Source organism: Salmo salar, unplaced genomic scaffold, assembly GCF_905237065.1.
Source record: "Salmo salar unplaced genomic scaffold, Ssal_v3.1, whole genome shotgun sequence".
Classification (NCBI taxonomy): domain Eukaryota; kingdom Metazoa; phylum Chordata; class Actinopteri; order Salmoniformes; family Salmonidae; genus Salmo; species Salmo salar.
This window is the reverse complement of record NW_025547937.1, coordinates 281,074-297,654: the sequence shown is the minus strand read 5'-3', so window position 1 is coordinate 297,654 and position 16,581 is coordinate 281,074. Positions and strand designations below refer to the sequence as shown.

At 42.6% G+C, this 16,581-nt stretch overlaps 1 long non-coding RNA gene across 1 annotated transcript in view; it reads right to left on the bottom strand.

Moving 5' to 3' along the window:
- Positions 1–1,840: 1,840 nt before the first annotated feature.
- Positions 1,841–16,581, bottom strand: part of LOC106596868 (uncharacterized) — a 51,070-nt gene continuing 36,329 nt past the window's right edge. Inside the window, exons 3-4 of the long non-coding RNA XR_006763183.1 lie at positions 1,973–2,093; positions 1,841–1,862 (exon numbers count right to left, since the gene is read on the bottom strand). This is a non-coding gene — a long non-coding RNA (uncharacterized lncRNA). The remainder of the gene's footprint in view (positions 1,863–1,972; positions 2,094–16,581) is intronic.

The following is a 16,581-nucleotide window of genomic DNA, read 5'->3' as shown; positions in this document are numbered from 1 at the left end:
GTAATGAGGAGGGGACTTGATATTGATCCAATGTTCTGTAGTTGAAATTAATACTGTATGTATTGACTGATCATTGAGAATGGGGTAATACTTTACATTACAGTGTGTTTAGGGTTAGAGGTACTACATTCAGCAGTAACCCTAACCCTAGACATATCTAAGACTAAAAAGAGAAGACGTTTTACAATCAGAGTTCTTTGTATCTCTTCTTAGTCATACAGATCCCCCCACATCTTATAGGTGGACGGGGTTATGAACATATCCAATACATTATTTCTGAAACCAGATGAAATGAAACTGTCTTTCAGCAGGAAAAGCTTCTCTAATAATCCTAACCATGGCTGGGTGTCTTCAGATGCTGAGAGGTATAGAGACACACTGTCAAGGTGGCAGGTAGCCTTGTGGTTTAGAGACTGAGAAGTGTAGAGACACACTGTCAAGGTGGCAACTATCCTAGTGGTTTAGAGACTGAGAGGTATAGAGACACACTGTCAAGGTGGCAGGTAGCCAAGTGGTTTATAGCGTAGGGACAGTAACTGAAAGGTCGCTGGTTTGAATCTCTGAGCTGTCTATGTACCCTTGAGCAAGGCACTTAACCATAATGCTCCTCTAAGTTGCTCTGGATAAGAGCTTCTGCTAAAGGACTAAAACATCTGGCTGGGCTTTCATGTCAAAACTGTTATTCTATTCTAGTCATTATATTGTATTATATGATAATATTATCAGGTATGAAGGTAAGACCCAGATGCAGACAACGTCGAATTAACAATGTTTTAACCTGTTATGGCTAGGTGGCAGTATTTTCACGGCCGGATAAAAACGTACCCGATTTAATCTGGTTATTACTCCTGAGCCTATGGGAGCATCAGAAAGTGTCACGTTACCGAAGAGATCCTTTGTTGTGGAAAGAGATGGCAAAGAAGGCCAAGAAATGGTCAGACAGGGCACTTCCTGTATGGAATCTTCTCAGGTTTTGGCCTGCCATATGAGTTCTGTTATACTCACAGACACCATTCAACAAGTTTTAGAAACTTTTGAGTGTTTTCTATCCAAATCTACTAATTATATGCATATTCTTGTTTCTGGGCAGGAGTAGTAACCAGATTAAATCGGGCACGTTTTTTATCCGGTCGTGAAAATACTGCCCCTATACCACAACAGGTTAAGTTATTACATTATAATGAGTTATTACACTAATTTTTGTTTATTACATTATAATTTGCAGTATGCCTGTCGGGCCCTTCACTCCAGCTGCCACTGACAAGGGGCCAATGTGTCACCAGAGGAAGGACTGATAAAAAACGAATGACTGTTTCATGTTGAAAGTCCAAGTCAGCATCATGCATTTGCTGCTCAAGTTATTCCATATACTTTGACTAGTCTAGTCATTCCATAAATGTTTTTTTTATTGTACCTTGACTAATCAAATTCTTCCATGTATTAAAACAACAGTTTGGTGTGTTATTAATTGATCAATCAAGTCATTCTGTACATTTCACCTTTTTTTATTTACAGTTTTAACCTGACATCATTCCATAAAAAACGTTCTCTGTCAAATCCACCATCCCTTCTGTTTAGCCAGATAATACTTCCTGCTGACCAGCCAATCACATCAAAGTGCTGTTTGCTGCCTGGTGTGCTCTCTGGGGAGGCCATCCCTATGATCAAAAGACGTTGAAAATACATATATACAACAACAAAAAATGTCAATTTTGCTCACTGGGATCCTTCCAAATCTCCTTTAGTTGATCTTGAGCGAAGCCTGGGCATCGAAGGATACCACTGTGGAGCCCTGGTTGGTGGTGATCACGGGTCAATGCTGTTTCACATTGACGTTAACACAGGATCCTGGATGGTAATTCCTGAATGAGAAGAATCAGAGGGGGTTGGTTACGTTGGAAATGTCATTACATGTTATCAGCTGTAACATTGTCTCAACAGTGATGAATACCAAGTGCTGTACAGGACTTACAACACATTGAGATAGTACTGAAGCATTGTGATGGGAAGATGTGGCTGTTACTGCAGTGGTGTGGAGGCTGCATTGTGGGGCCTGCTGGACTGACAGAGTTGGTGGGATGAGATGGGGGAGTCTGGAGGTCAAAACATGATGAACAAACAAAACAAGAAAACATCAGAAAAACTGATTTAATACCAACTGTTAAAGTCTCAAATATATGTCAGGAAACTTTAGACACAGTTTGTAATGATAAAAAAAGATTTACAACAGGTAAAACTGGGATCAGCTGGATTAGACTGAAGAACAGTATGGTTGACACCAATGCAATTTGTTAAACAGTTGTATTCCTTGTTGGAAGTGGAAGCTGGAACACACATCACCCCAATCATAACACCTACAGAACATTCTGCTACTTGTAAATCAAGTTCCTCTAGATCTAGGATATGTGTTCAGTGTAGCAGAGGTAGTATCACGTTGGCATTGGTGTCACTGGAGAAGAATCTGTACTTACCTGCTCTGTGGCCCCGCCTGGTTCCTCCCAGAAGTGGAGGTGGAACAACGTGGGGGATAATGGGGGGGATGGTGATACCAGCCGCTCAACAACAGCCCAACAGGCAGTTCTGGGAAACAGATGAACATTTCTGAGTCACACCCTTAACTTGACATACTGTCTTTATGATTGATTGGTTATGTACAAGCTATGCTATGCAGATGCAGCATTCAGTGGGCTGAATAAATTTGGTTTGAGCTTTTCTCTGCATCCGTTTGAGTTCATACTCTGTTCACAACCTAACACCTTGCTTCAATGTATTTACTCTAATGCCTAAATGTTCTTATTCATCTTCAGAATTAGAATTACATGAACCTTGTTTTCACATTAAACTAACATAAAGAAAAGGGTGGTGACATGTTCTAATCTTCCCATGCAGTCACATGATGACCAACACAAGCAGTATCTGTAACAGCACCGTTTCTAGACAGACAACAGAGGATGTTCATGATGTTTTGATAAACAGACTATTAGAATTAGAATATATATTATAACAGAGCCTTTCATTAAAAAAATCTAAATGAGTTAGAAAGTAATCTTATCCCTATTTTATGCTCCACCTCCACAATTAAAAACACTTGATAAAATGTCAATGTGAACAGATTCAATTTGTGAAATGCACTCATTTGGGATCTGGTGTTACACTAAAAGGGCATTATCCTCTACGGGATCAGTATCCCCCCGTCAGACGGTTGAGCTAACGTAGGCTAATGTGATTAGCATGAAGTCTTATGACAATCAGAAATCAGACATTGCCAAATGGGAACTTTCCTACATCTGAATGCATTCTGGAGAGAGACGGACCATAACTTCACCCACTTCCCCTTCTTCTTGATTCAAAATGTTACATTATTCTCATGACACATTATCTTCACGCATCCTAACTGTGCACTGTGAACGCGCTATCTTTCCTTTCCATTTCGCAAGAAGCTGAAACCAGAGATCCGTATATAATGATGAGATGCTCATGTCTCCGCCCTAACAATGGTTGTCTTAGACTCTACACTGGTTATAAAGCGGATTCATGTGCTTCATTTGAAGGAGTCATTTGGCCACTTTAGTACAGGCCTTATCAAAACATATATGACTATGGGCTAGGCTACATGAGGTGTGATACTAACCTTATAAAAACATATAGGACTATAGGCTACTAACCTTATTAAAACATATAGGACTATGGGCTAGGCTACATGAGGTGTGATACTAACCTTATTAAAACATATAGGACTATGGGCTAGGCTACATGAGGTGTGATACTAACCTTATTAAAACATATAGGACTATGGGCTAGGCTACATGAGGTGTGATACTAACCTTATTAAAACATATAGGACTATGGGCTAGGCTACATGAGGTGTGATACTAACCTTATTAAAACATATAGGACTATGGACTAGGCTACATGAGGTGTGCAACTGTGAATTGAAAAAGTCGCCAAAAAAAGGCATGCAGTGTTTCTTGCCTTACTGCACACAAGCTGGGCATCATTCACAAGTGGTATTCTAATATTGTCACCCATCAGACTAATCCAGTGGCTGAGGAGAGGAGTGAGGGGCAAATTAATCACTACACACGCACATCCTGTTTGATCACATGTGTCACGCCCTAACCATAGAGAGCCCTCTGGGTTCTCTATGGTGTATAGGTCAGAGCGTGACTAGGGGGTTTCTAGCTTTTGTATTTCTATGTTGGTGGTTTGTATGGTTCAAAATTAGAGGCAGCTGGTAATCGTTGCCTCTAATTGGGGATCATATTTAGGTAGCCCTTTTTCCCACCTGTGTTTGTGGGATATTGTTTTGTGTGGGTGCATTCAGCACCACGTAGTTCACGTTCGTTGTATGTTTATTGTTTTTTGTTTAAGTTTTCACTGCAAATAAAGATGTGGAACTCAACACACGCTGCACCTTGGTTCGTCCATTATCACGACCGTGGCAACATGATTCATCTAATAAAGTCCCAACATCAGTTTAAAGTACATTTCACAATTTTTTGTCTGTTTATATTGACATCTTATAGAGCACAAAATGAGGGTATGATTATTTAAAACTCATTTCCAGCATTATTTTAGGAAAGTTAACTGAAGAGGCAATGTTTGTAAACCTATATTCTAATTATAATAGTCTGTTTATCAAAACATCATGAACATCCTCTGTTGTCTGTCTAGAAATGATGCAGTTTAAAATACTGCAAGAGAAAACATGGTATGTGTATTTAGACAATTGTATTCAAGACAGCTTCAGTTTCCACCGGAGTATACAGGTTCCAGTACTCTACTAACACTTCACACAACTAATTGTTGTCTAAATTAAAGACCATGATAATATGAATAAGATTTTGATGCTAGGCAGTAATATAACCTGTTAGGGCTAGGGGGCAGTATTGACACGGCTGGATAAAAAACATACCCGATTTAATCTGGTTACCACTCCTACCCAGTAACTAGAATATGCATATACTTATTACATATGGATAGAAAACACCCTAAAGTTTCTAAAACTGTTTGAATGGTGTCTGTGAGTATAACAGAACTCAAATGGCAGGTCAAAACCTGAGAGATTCCTTTACAGGAAGTGGCCTGTCTGACCATTTCTTGAACTTCTTTTCCATCTCTATCTTTTACTAAGGATCTCTGCTCTAATGTGACACTTCCCACGTCGTCCATAGGCACTCAGAGCCCGGGAAAAAACAGAATGTCGTCATTCCAGCCCCAGGCTGAAACACATTATCGCCTTTCTCAAGTGGCCGATCAAGGGACTCTGGGCTTATGCGCGTGACCCGACCGCCCCCGCCTTTGTGATTTTTTTCCTCTGTTTGCCGAAAAGGAGATTCCCTGTCGGAATATTATCGCTTTTCTACGAGAAAAATGTCGTAAAAATTGATTTTAAACAGCGGTTGACATGCTTCGAAGTACGGTAATGGAATATTTAGAATCTTATTGTCACGAATTGCGCCATGCGCGCGACACTTCTTTACCATTTCGGATAGTGTCTGGAACGCATACGAACAAAACGCCGCTATTCGGATATAACGATGGATTATTTTGGACCAAACCAACATTTGTTATTGAAGTAGCAGTCCTGGGTGTGCATTCTGACGAAGACAACAAAAGGTAATGAAACTTTTATAATAGTGAATATGATTATGGTGAGTGCTAAACTTGCCGGGTGTCTAAATAGCGAGCCCGTGATGCCTGGGCTATGTACTTAGAATATTGCAAAATGTGCTTTCACCAAAAAGCTATTTTAAAATCGGACATATCGAGTGCATAGAGGAGGTCTGTATCTATAATTCTTAAAATAATTGTTATGCTTTTTGTGAACGTTTATCGTGAGTAATTTAGTAAAATGTTAGCGAATTCCCGGAAGTTTGCGGGGGTATGCTAGTTCTGAACGTCACATGCTAATGTAAAAGCTGTTTTTTGATATAAATATGAACTTGATTGAACAAAACATGCATGTATTGTATAACATAATGTCCTAGGGTTGTCATCTGATGAAGATCATCAAAGGTGAGTGCTGCATTTAGCTGTCTTCTGGGTTTTGGTGACATTATATGCTGGCTTGAAAAATGGGTGTCTGATTATTTCTGGCTTGGTACTCTGCTGACATAATCTAATGTTTTGCTTTCGTTGTAAAGCCTTTTTGAAATCGGACAGTGTGGTTAGATTAACGAGAGTCTTGTCTTTAAATAGCTGTAAAATAGTCATATGTTTGAGAAATTGAAGTAATAGGATTTTTAAGGTTTTGAAAATCGCGCCACAGGCTGCAAGTGGCTGTTACGTAGGTGGGACGAATTCGTCCCGCCTAGCCCAGAGAGGATAAACATGCACACAGTCCAGTAAGTTTCCCAAAATCCCCAGTGTTCAAAAATCCTGGATGGAGGATTCCAGATTTCCTGCTTATTCCTTCCTGATACCGTGAATCAGATTTTTGCATCTACCTGGGACAGAACTCACCCATGTCTGTATTATAGAATGAGCTCCCTAAGTAACAATGAGATGACAACTGGGACCAACCGGCTCTATTCGACATAGCAAAATTAGAAATGGTGTATTTTACATTGAATAAAAGCAGAGACTCAGAGATAGAAAATGGTGTATCATACACTACAGTTGAGGAACAATGGGAAAGTAATTCTGCTCTGAAAGTTGATCAACTTGTAAACCCACTTTTATATAAATGGTCCTTGAATGTTTTGGTACACCTACACCTCATCTTTGTCTACTCTCATTCACACTCTTAAGCCTTAGACCCACCCATCTCTTTAAGGATTCACATGTGAGGCCATGTGCTAAACAGAGTGAGTACAGTAGTGTAGTAAACAGAGTGAGTACGGTAGTGTAGCAAACAGAGTGAGTACGGTAGTGTAGTAAACAGAGTGAGTACGGTAGTGTAGCAAACAGAGTGAGTACGGTAGTGTAGTAAACAGAGTGAGTACGGTAGTGTAGTAAACAGAGTGAGTACAGTAGTGTAGTAAACAGAGTGAGTACGGTAGTGTAGTAAACAGAGTGAGTACGGTAGTGTAGCAAACAGAGTGAGTACGGTAGTGTAGTAAACAGAGTGAGTACGGTAGTGTAGCAAACAGAGTGAGTACAGTAGTGTAGTAAACAGAGTGAGTACGGTAGTGTAGTAAACAGAGTGAGTACGGTAGTGTAGCAAACAGAGTGAGTACGGTAGTGTAGTAAACAGAGTGAGTATGGTAGTGTAGCAAACAGAGTGAGTACAGTAGTATAGTAAACAGAGTGAGTACGGTAGTGTAGCAAACAGAGTGAGTACGGTAGTGTAGTAAACAGAGTGAGTATGGTAGTGTAGCAAACAGAGTGAGTACAGTAGTATAGTAAACAGAGTGAGTACGGTAGTGTAGCAAACAGAGTGAGTACGGTAGTGTAGTAAACAGAGTGAGTACGGTAGTGTAGTAAACAGAGTGAGTACGGTAGTGTAGTAAACAGAGTGAGTACGGTAGTGTAGTAAACAGAGTGAGTACGGTAGTGTAGCAAACAGAGTGAGTACGGTAGTGTAGTAAACAGAGTGAGTACGGTAGTGTAGTAGACAGTGAGTAAACAATCAAAGATGACAAGACTACGTTTATCGACATGTCTGTAGACAGTCACATCATGAACATTCTATTGTAGTCTGACATTATGAACATTCTATTGTAGTCTGACATCATGAACATTCTATTGTAGTCTGACATTATGAACATTCTATTGTAGTCTGACATCATGAACATTCTATTGTAGTCTGACATCATGAACATTCTATTGTAGTCTGACATTATGAACATTCTATTGTAGTCTGACATCATGAACATTCTATTGTAGTCTGACATTATGAACATTCTATTGTAGTCTGACATTATGAACATTCTATTGTTGTCTGACATCATGAACATTCTATTGTAGTCTGACATTATGAACATTCTATTGTAGTCTGACATTATGAACATTCTATTGTAGTCTGACACCATGAACATTCTATTGTAGTCTGACATTATGAACATTCTATTGTAGTCTGACATTATGAACATTCTATTGTTGTCTGACATCATGAACATTCTATTGTAGTCTGACATCAAATTTGTAGTTGTCATTATGAAAAAGTATAAAAACATAAACGACATACTGCATGACATCAGCAGCCTGGTGGTCCAAATTAGCATAACTGGTGTATATTTATATTTCCACACTAAAAAGTTGGAATAATACTGAGAAAATTTGAAAATGTTGATACCCTCTTAAGGATCGGACCCTTTTATTCAATGTTCGCCTAAAATGACATACCCAAATTTAACTGCCTGTAGCTCAGGACCTGAAGTAGAGATATGCATTTTCAAATCATTAGATATGGTAAGATGGCAGCAGTGTATGTGCAAAGTTTTAGACTGATTCAATGAACCATTCTGTTCAAAATGTTGTATCAGGTCTACCCAAATGTACCTAATTCGTTTAATTATACATTTTCAAGTTCATAATTGTGCACTCTGCTCAAACAATAGCATGGTATTATTTCACTGTAATAGCTACTGTAAATCAGACAGTACAGTTAGGTTAACAAGAATTTAAGCTTTCTGCCCATATCAGATATGTCTATGTCCTGGGAAATGTTTTTGTTACTTACAACCTCATGCTAATCACATTAGCCAATTTTATTTCAATCATAGTTAGTATAACGCAATCATTGTTAGTGTAGCTCAATCATCTTAGTGTAACACCAGATCGCAAATGAGTGCATTTCACAAATTTAATCTGTTCACAATGACAGCTTCTCAAGTGTTTTTAATACTTCATTTGTGGAGGTGAAGATTCTTTCAAAACCCATTTTGAGCATTTATTATGAAAGTTAACTGAAGAGGTAAAGTTTATGTTAATCTATATTCTAATTCTAATAGTCTGTTTATCAAAACATCATGAACATCCTCTGTTGTCTGTCTAGAAACGGTGCTGTTACAGATACTGCTTGTGTTGGTCATCATGTGACTGCATGGGAAGATTAGAACATGTCACCACCCTTTTCTTTATGTTAGTTTAATGTGAAAACAAGGTTAATGTAATTCTAATTCTGAAGATGAATAAGAACATTTAGGCCTTAAAGTAATTACATTGAAGCAAGGTGTTAGGTTGTGAACAGAGTATGAACTCAAACGGATGCAGAGAAAAGCTAAAACCAAGTTTATTCAGCCCACTGAATGCTGCATCTGCATAGCATAGCTTGTACATAACCAATCAATCATAAAGACAGTATGTCAAGTTAAGGGTGTGACTTCTCAGAAATGTTCATCTGTTTCCCAGAACTGCCTGCTGGGCTGTTGTTGAGCGGCTGGTATCACCATCCCCCCCATTATCCCCCACGTTGTTCCACCTCCACTTCTGGGAGGAACCAGGCGGGGCCACAGAGCAGGTAAGTACAGATTCTTCTCCAGTGACACCAATGCCAACGTGATACTACCTCTGTTACACTGAACACATATCCTAGATCTAGAGGAACTTGATTTACAAGTAGCAGAATGTTCTGTAGGTGTTATGATTGAGGTGATGTGTGTTCCAACTTCCACTGCCAACAAGGAACACAACTGCTTAACAAATTACATTTGAGTCAACCATACTTTTCTTCAGTCTAATCCAGCTGATCCCAGTTTTACCTGTTGTAAATCTTTTTTTATCGTAACAAACTGTTTAAAGATTCCTGACATATATTTGTTAGACTTTAACAGTTGGTATTAAATCAGTATTTCTGAAGCTTTCTTGTTTTGTTTGTTCATCATGTTTTGACCTCCAGACTCCCCCATCTCATCCCACCAACTCTGTCAGTCCAGCAGGCCCCACAATGCAGCCTCCACACCACTGCAGTAACAGCCACATCTTCCATCACAAAGCTTCAGTACTATCGCAATGTGTTGTAAGTCCTGTACAGCACTTGGTATTCATCACTGTTGAGACAATGTCACAGCTGATATCATGTAATGACATTTCCAACCTAACCAACCCCCTCTGATTCTTCTCATTCAGGAATTACCATCCAGGATCCTGTGGCAACGTCAATGTGAAACAGCATTGACCCGTGATCACCACCAACCAGGGCTCCACAGTGGTATCCTTCGATGTCCAGGCTTCGCTCAAGATCAACTGAAGGAGATTTGGAAGGATCCCAGTGAGCAAAATTGACATTTTTTGTTGTTGTACATATGTATTTTCAACGTCTTTTAATCATAGGGATGGCCTCCCGAGAGAGCACACCAGGCAGCAAACAGCACTTTGATGTGATTGGCTGGTCAGCAGGAAGTATTATCTGGCTAAACAGAAGGGATGGTGGATCTGACAGAGAACGTTTTTTATGGAATGATGTCAGGTTAAAACTGTAAATAAAAAAAGGTGAAATGTACAGAATGACTTGATTGATCAATTAATAACACACCAAACTGTTGCTTTAATACATCGGAAGAATTTATTTATATAGCCCTTCGTACATCAGCTGATATCTCAAAGTGCTGTACAGAAACCCAGCCTAAAACCCCAAACAGCAAGCAATGCATGTGAAAGAAGCACGGTGGCTAGGAAAAACTCCCTAGGAAAAACTCCCTAGAAAGGCAAAAACCTAGGAAGAAACCTAGAGAGGAACCAGGCTATGAGGGGTGGCCTGTCTTCTTCTGGCTGTGCCGGGTGGATATTATAACAGAACATGGTCAAGATGTTAAAATGTTCATAAATGACCAGCATGGTCAAATAATAATAATCATAGTAGTTGTCGAGGGTGCAACAAGCACCTCCGGTGAACAGGTCAGGGTTCCATAGCCGCAGGCAGAACAGTTGAAACTGGAGCAGCAGCACGGCCAGGTGGACTGGGGACAGCAAGGAGTCATCATGCCAGGTAGTCCTGAGGCATGGTCCTAGGGCTCAGGTCCTCCGAGCGAAAGAAAGAAAGAGAGAAAGAGAGAATTAGAGAGAACATATTTAAATTCACACAGGACACCGGATAAGACAAGAGAAATACTCCAGATGTAACAGACTGACCCTAGCCCCCCGACACATAGACTACTGCAACATAAATACTGGAGGCTGAGACAGGAGGTATCAGAAGACACTGTGGCCCCATCCGATGATACCCCCGGACAGGGCCAAACAGGCAGGATATAACCCCACCCACTTTGCCAAAGCACAGCCCCCACACCACTAGAGGGATGTCTCCAACCACCAACTTACCGTCCCAAGACAAGGCCGAGTATAGCCCACAAAGATCTCCGCCACCGAACACTTCAAAGTTTCTAAAACTGTTTGAATGGTGTCTGTGAGTATAACAGAACTCAAATGGCAGGCCAAAACCTGAGAAGATTCTGTACAGGAAGTAGCCTGTCTGACCATTTCTTGGGCTACTTTGCCATCTCTTTCCACAACAAAGGATCTCTGCGGTAACGTGACACTTTCTGATGCTCCCATAGGCTCTCAGAAGGCGGCAGAACTTTGAATTATGACTGCTGTCTCTGGCTGAAAAACAGGAGCGCATTTTGTAAGTGGCCATCTGAGAGCAATGAGACTTGTGTGCGCGTGCCCGTGAAGAGTCCATTTTACTTCTTTCAGTCTTTGAATGAAAACAAACACTCCCTGTCGGAATATTATCGCTTTTTTACGAGAAAAATAGCATAAAAATTGAATTTAAACAGCGGTTGACATGCTTCAAAGTACGGTAATGGAATATTTAGAATTTTTTTGTCACGATATGCGTCGGGCGTGTAACCCTTCGTCACCCTTGGATAGTGTCTTGAACGCACAAACAAAACGCCGCTATTTGGATATAACTATGGATTATTTTGAACCAAACCAACATTTGTTGTTGAAGTAGAAGTCCTGGGAGTGCATTCTGACGAAGAACAGCAAAGGTAATCCAATTTTTCTTATAGTAAATCTGAGTTTGGTGAGTACCAAACTTGGTGGGTGTCAAAATAGCTAGCCTGTGATAGCCGGGCTAACTACTCAGAATATTGCAAAATGTGCTTTCACCGAAAAGCTATTTTAAAATCGGACACCTCGATTGCATAAAGGAGTTCTGTATCTATAATTCTTAAAATAATTGTTATGTTTTTTGTGAACGTTTATCGTGAGTAATTTAGTAAATTCACTGGAAGTGTTCGGTGGAAATGCTAGTTCTGAACGTCACATGCTAATGTAAAAAGCTGGTTTTTGATATAAATATGAACTTGATTGAACAAAACATGCATGTATTGTATAACATAATGTCCTAGGCGTGTCATCTGATGAAGATCATAAAAGGTTAGTGCTGCATTTAGCTGTGGTTTTGTTTTTTGTGACATTATATGCTAGCTTGAAAAATGGGTGTCTGATTATTTCTGGCTGGGTACTCTGCTGACATAATCTAATGTTTTGCTTTCGCTGTAAAGCCTTTTTGAAATCGGACAGTGTGGTTAGATAAAGGAGAGTCTTGTCTTTAAAATGGTGTAAAATAGTCATATTTTTGAAAAACTTCAGTTTTTGGATTTTTGAGGAATTTGTAATTCGCGCCACGCCTATCATTGTATATTGGAGTAGGTGTTCCGCTAGCGGAACGTCTAGATGTAATAGGTTAGCTAAAGTCTACTGTTAGCTAGCTAGCTAATGTTAGCTGGCTGGCTCCCTAGCTGACATCATTATTCGTATTCCAGAGCCATTTGCTTTTCTAGTTAGAGCCTAATGTTAGCAAGCTAACATTGCAGCTGGTTGGTTAGCTCCCGGCTCTGTGGCATTGTTGGCACTGTTCATTGTTCATTGTTTACCTAGCTAGCAAGCTATATGTCTCAAGCTAAAGTCTACTGTTAGCTAGCTAGCTAATGTTAGCTGGCTGGATCCCTAGCTGATGTCATTATTTGTATTCCAGAGTCATTTGCTTTTCTAGATAGAGCCTAACATTGAACCTGGTTCGTTAGTTCCCAGCACTGTGGCATTGATGGCACTGTTCATTGTTGTTTAACTAGCTAACGTTAGCTGGCTGGCTCATTAGCTAATCTTACGTGACATGTGTACCACAACCGTTAAATATGGTCGGGGCCAGTAAACGTCTGCAAAAAAGCATAACGAAATTGTTGCCAGCAGATGTTATCCATAGGTAAATAAATCATCGGCCAGAGCGTCAATTGTGCGCTCCGAGAATGAAACGAGATGGGTAAGGCTAAAGCGTAAGAGGGCGTGAACGATGCTGAATGGGTGTTGACCAAAAAGAGCTCTTCACTAGATACCAAAACATTCAAAGGCCATTTTCTCAAAAGTGAGTTTACAAGTTGATCTACTTTCAAAGCAGAATTACTTTCCCATTGTTGCTCAAATGCAGTGCATGATATACCATTTTGTAGGTCTGAGTCTCTGCTTTTATGCAATATAAAAAACACAATTTTAAATTTTGCTACATAAGACCGAATCCAGGTGGTGAGTCACATATGATAACAAACACAAGCAGTATCTTTAACCTGTTGGGGCTCGGGGGCAGTATTGAGACATTTTGAAAAAAATATGTGCCCATTTTTAACTGCCTCCTACACCAACTCAGAAGCTAGGATATGCATATTATTAACACATTCGGATAGAAAACACTCTGAATTTTCTAAAACAGTTTGAATGGTGTCTGTAAGTATAACAAAACTCATATTGCAGGCAAAAACCTGTGAAAAATAGATTTAAAAAAATGTGAATTTTGTGACTGTACTATTTAGTGTCATTGTTTTATAGATACCATAGTGAGAAAGGATTCATTTCGCAACACCTACGGCTTCCACTAGATGTCAACGATCTTTATAAAGTTGTTTGAAGCGTCTATGATAAACAGAGAGCAAATTAGAATCCAAGGAAGTTGACATGTCATCACTTCATTTTTTTGCGCCTGCGCATAAATCTGAGAAACGTGAGTTTTGTCTTCATTGTTTATCTCGACATAGGATAGGTTGTGTGAAAATATTACTGATGTTTAATGTTAAAAATGGACCAAAAGATTAATGCTAAACAACATTTGACATGTTTGAACGAACATAAATAGATTATTTACTAGGTTTTTTTAGCTTTTCGGCGTGATTTTACAGTCCCCCACCACGTTTTGTGGGAGCATAATGAACGCTAAGTACTTGGTGTTATTTGGACATAAATTATGAACTTTGTCAAAAGAAACCACATTTGTTCCGGACCTGTGATGCCTTCCGGACCTGGGATGCCAGTCTTCTGATGGAGATAATCAAAGGTAAGTGTCACGGGCTGGCTCGAGGAACAACAGGAGAGGTAGAGTCAGGCGCAGGAGACAGAGAGAGTTCGTGACCACCCTTCTTTATTTGAAGCACTGTACGTGGTCGACAAGGTATAGGGGCGCAGCCCTGAACGATTCTGCGGTGGTGTACACAAAATAAAAGAAACCACTGGCAGAAGGAAAAACTAAATACACGTTCTTACGAACACACAAAACCCGGACAAGCAACACAATCACGTACAACCACATACATCCTACGCTAACCTAAATAACCCCCCTTACTAATGACTAACCCAAAACAGGTGTGTGCCTACCTAGACCTAACCAAACGAAAGTGAAACAAAAAGGGATCGATGGTAGCTAGTAGGCCGGGCGACGACGACCGCCGAGCTCCGCCCGGCCGAGGAGGGGCGCCACCATCCGTCACTGTCGTGACAGTACTCCCCCCTGACGCGCGGCTCCCGCAGCGCCGACGCCGGCCTCGAGGACGCCCGGAGGGCGAGGCGCAGGGCGATCCGGATGGAGGCTGTGGAACTCCCGGATAAGCGCTGGGTCCAGTATGTCCTCCACCGGTACCCAGCACCTCTCCTCCGGGCCGTACCCCTCCCAGTCCACGAGGTACTGCAGGCCCCTCGCCCGGCGTCTGGAGTCCAAGATGGACCGGACTGTGTACGCCGGGGGCCCCCGATGTCCAGGGGGGTGGAGGGACCTCCGTACCTCATTTTCCTGCAGCGGACCAGCTACCACCGGCCTGAGGAGAGACACATGAAACGAGGGGTTAATGCGATAATAAGAAGGAAGTTGTAATCTGTAACACACCTCGTTTATTCTCCTCAGGACTTTAAATGGCCCCACAAACCGCGGACCCAGCTTCCGGCAGGGCAGGCGGAGGGGCAGGTTCCGGGTCGAGAGCCAGACTCTCTCCCCTGGGGTGAACACCGGGGCCTCGCTGCGGTGCCGGTCAGCGCCGCTTTTTGTCGTACCCTGGTTCGTTCCAGGGATTCCTGCACAGCGTTCCAGGTCTCCCTTGAGCGCTGAACCCATTCCTCCACCGCAGGGGCCTCCGTCTGGCTCTGATGCCATGGCCCCAGGACCGGCTGATAACCCAACACACATTGGAATGGTGATATGTTGGTGGAGGAGTGGCGCAAAGAGTTCTGAGCCATTTCGGCCCATGGCACGAACCTTGCCCACTCCCCTGGCCGGTCCTGGCAGTAGGACCGCAGGAACCTGCCCACCTCCTGGTTTACCCTTTCCACCTGCCCATTACTTTCGGGGTGAAACCCCGAGGTCAGACTGACCGAAACCCCCAGTCGCTCCATAAACGCCCGCCACACTCTGGACGTGAACTGGGGGCCTCGATCTGAGACGATATCCTCGGGCACCCCGTAGTGCCGGAAGACGTGGGTGAATAAGGCTTCTGCGGTCTGCAGGGCCGTAGGAAGACCGGGTAACGGAAGCAGACGGCAGGACTTAGAAAACCGGTCCACAACGACCAGGATCGTAGTGTTGCCCTGAGACGGCGGGAGATCGGTCAAGAAATCCACCGCCAGGTGGGACCATGGTCGTTGTGGAACCGGGAGGGGTTGTAATTTCCCTCTAGGCAGGTGCCTGGGAGCCTTACTCTGAGCGCACACCGAACAGGAGGAGACATAGTGCCTCACGTCCCTCACCAAGGTGGGCCACCAGTATCTCCCACTAAGACCACGCACTGTCCGCTCAACCCCTGGGTGACCCGAGGAGGGAAGCGTGTGAGCCCACCGAATCAGCCGATCGCGAACATCGAGCGGAACGTACTTACGACCCACTGGACACTGCGGAGGAGTAGGCTCCGTCCGTAACGCCCGCTCGATGTCCGTGTCCACCTCCCAGACCACCGGTGCCACCAGGCAGGAGGCTGGAAGTATGGGAGTGGGATCGGTGGACCGTTCCTCGGCGTCATGGAGACGAGACAGTGCGTCGGCCTTAGTGTTCCGGGGAACCTGGGATATACGAGATGTTAAACCGAAATCTCGTAAAGAACATCGCCCACCTGGCTTGACGCGGGTTCAGTCTCCTCGCCGCCCGGATGTACTCCAGATTGCGGTGGTCAGTCCAGATGAGAAAAGGGTGACGTGCCCCCTCAAGCCAATGTCTCCACACCTTCAGGGCTCTGACCACAGCCAACAGCTCCCTGTCCCCCACATCATAGTTACGCTCCGCCGGACTCAACTTCCTAGAGAAGAAGGCGCAGGGGCGGAGCTTTGGGGGCGCCCGAGCGCTGGGACAGCACGGCTCCTACCCCAGCCTCGGACGCGTCCACCTCCACTATGAAGGGCAAAGAGGGGTCCGGGTGCGCCAGCACCGGAGCGTCGGTGAAC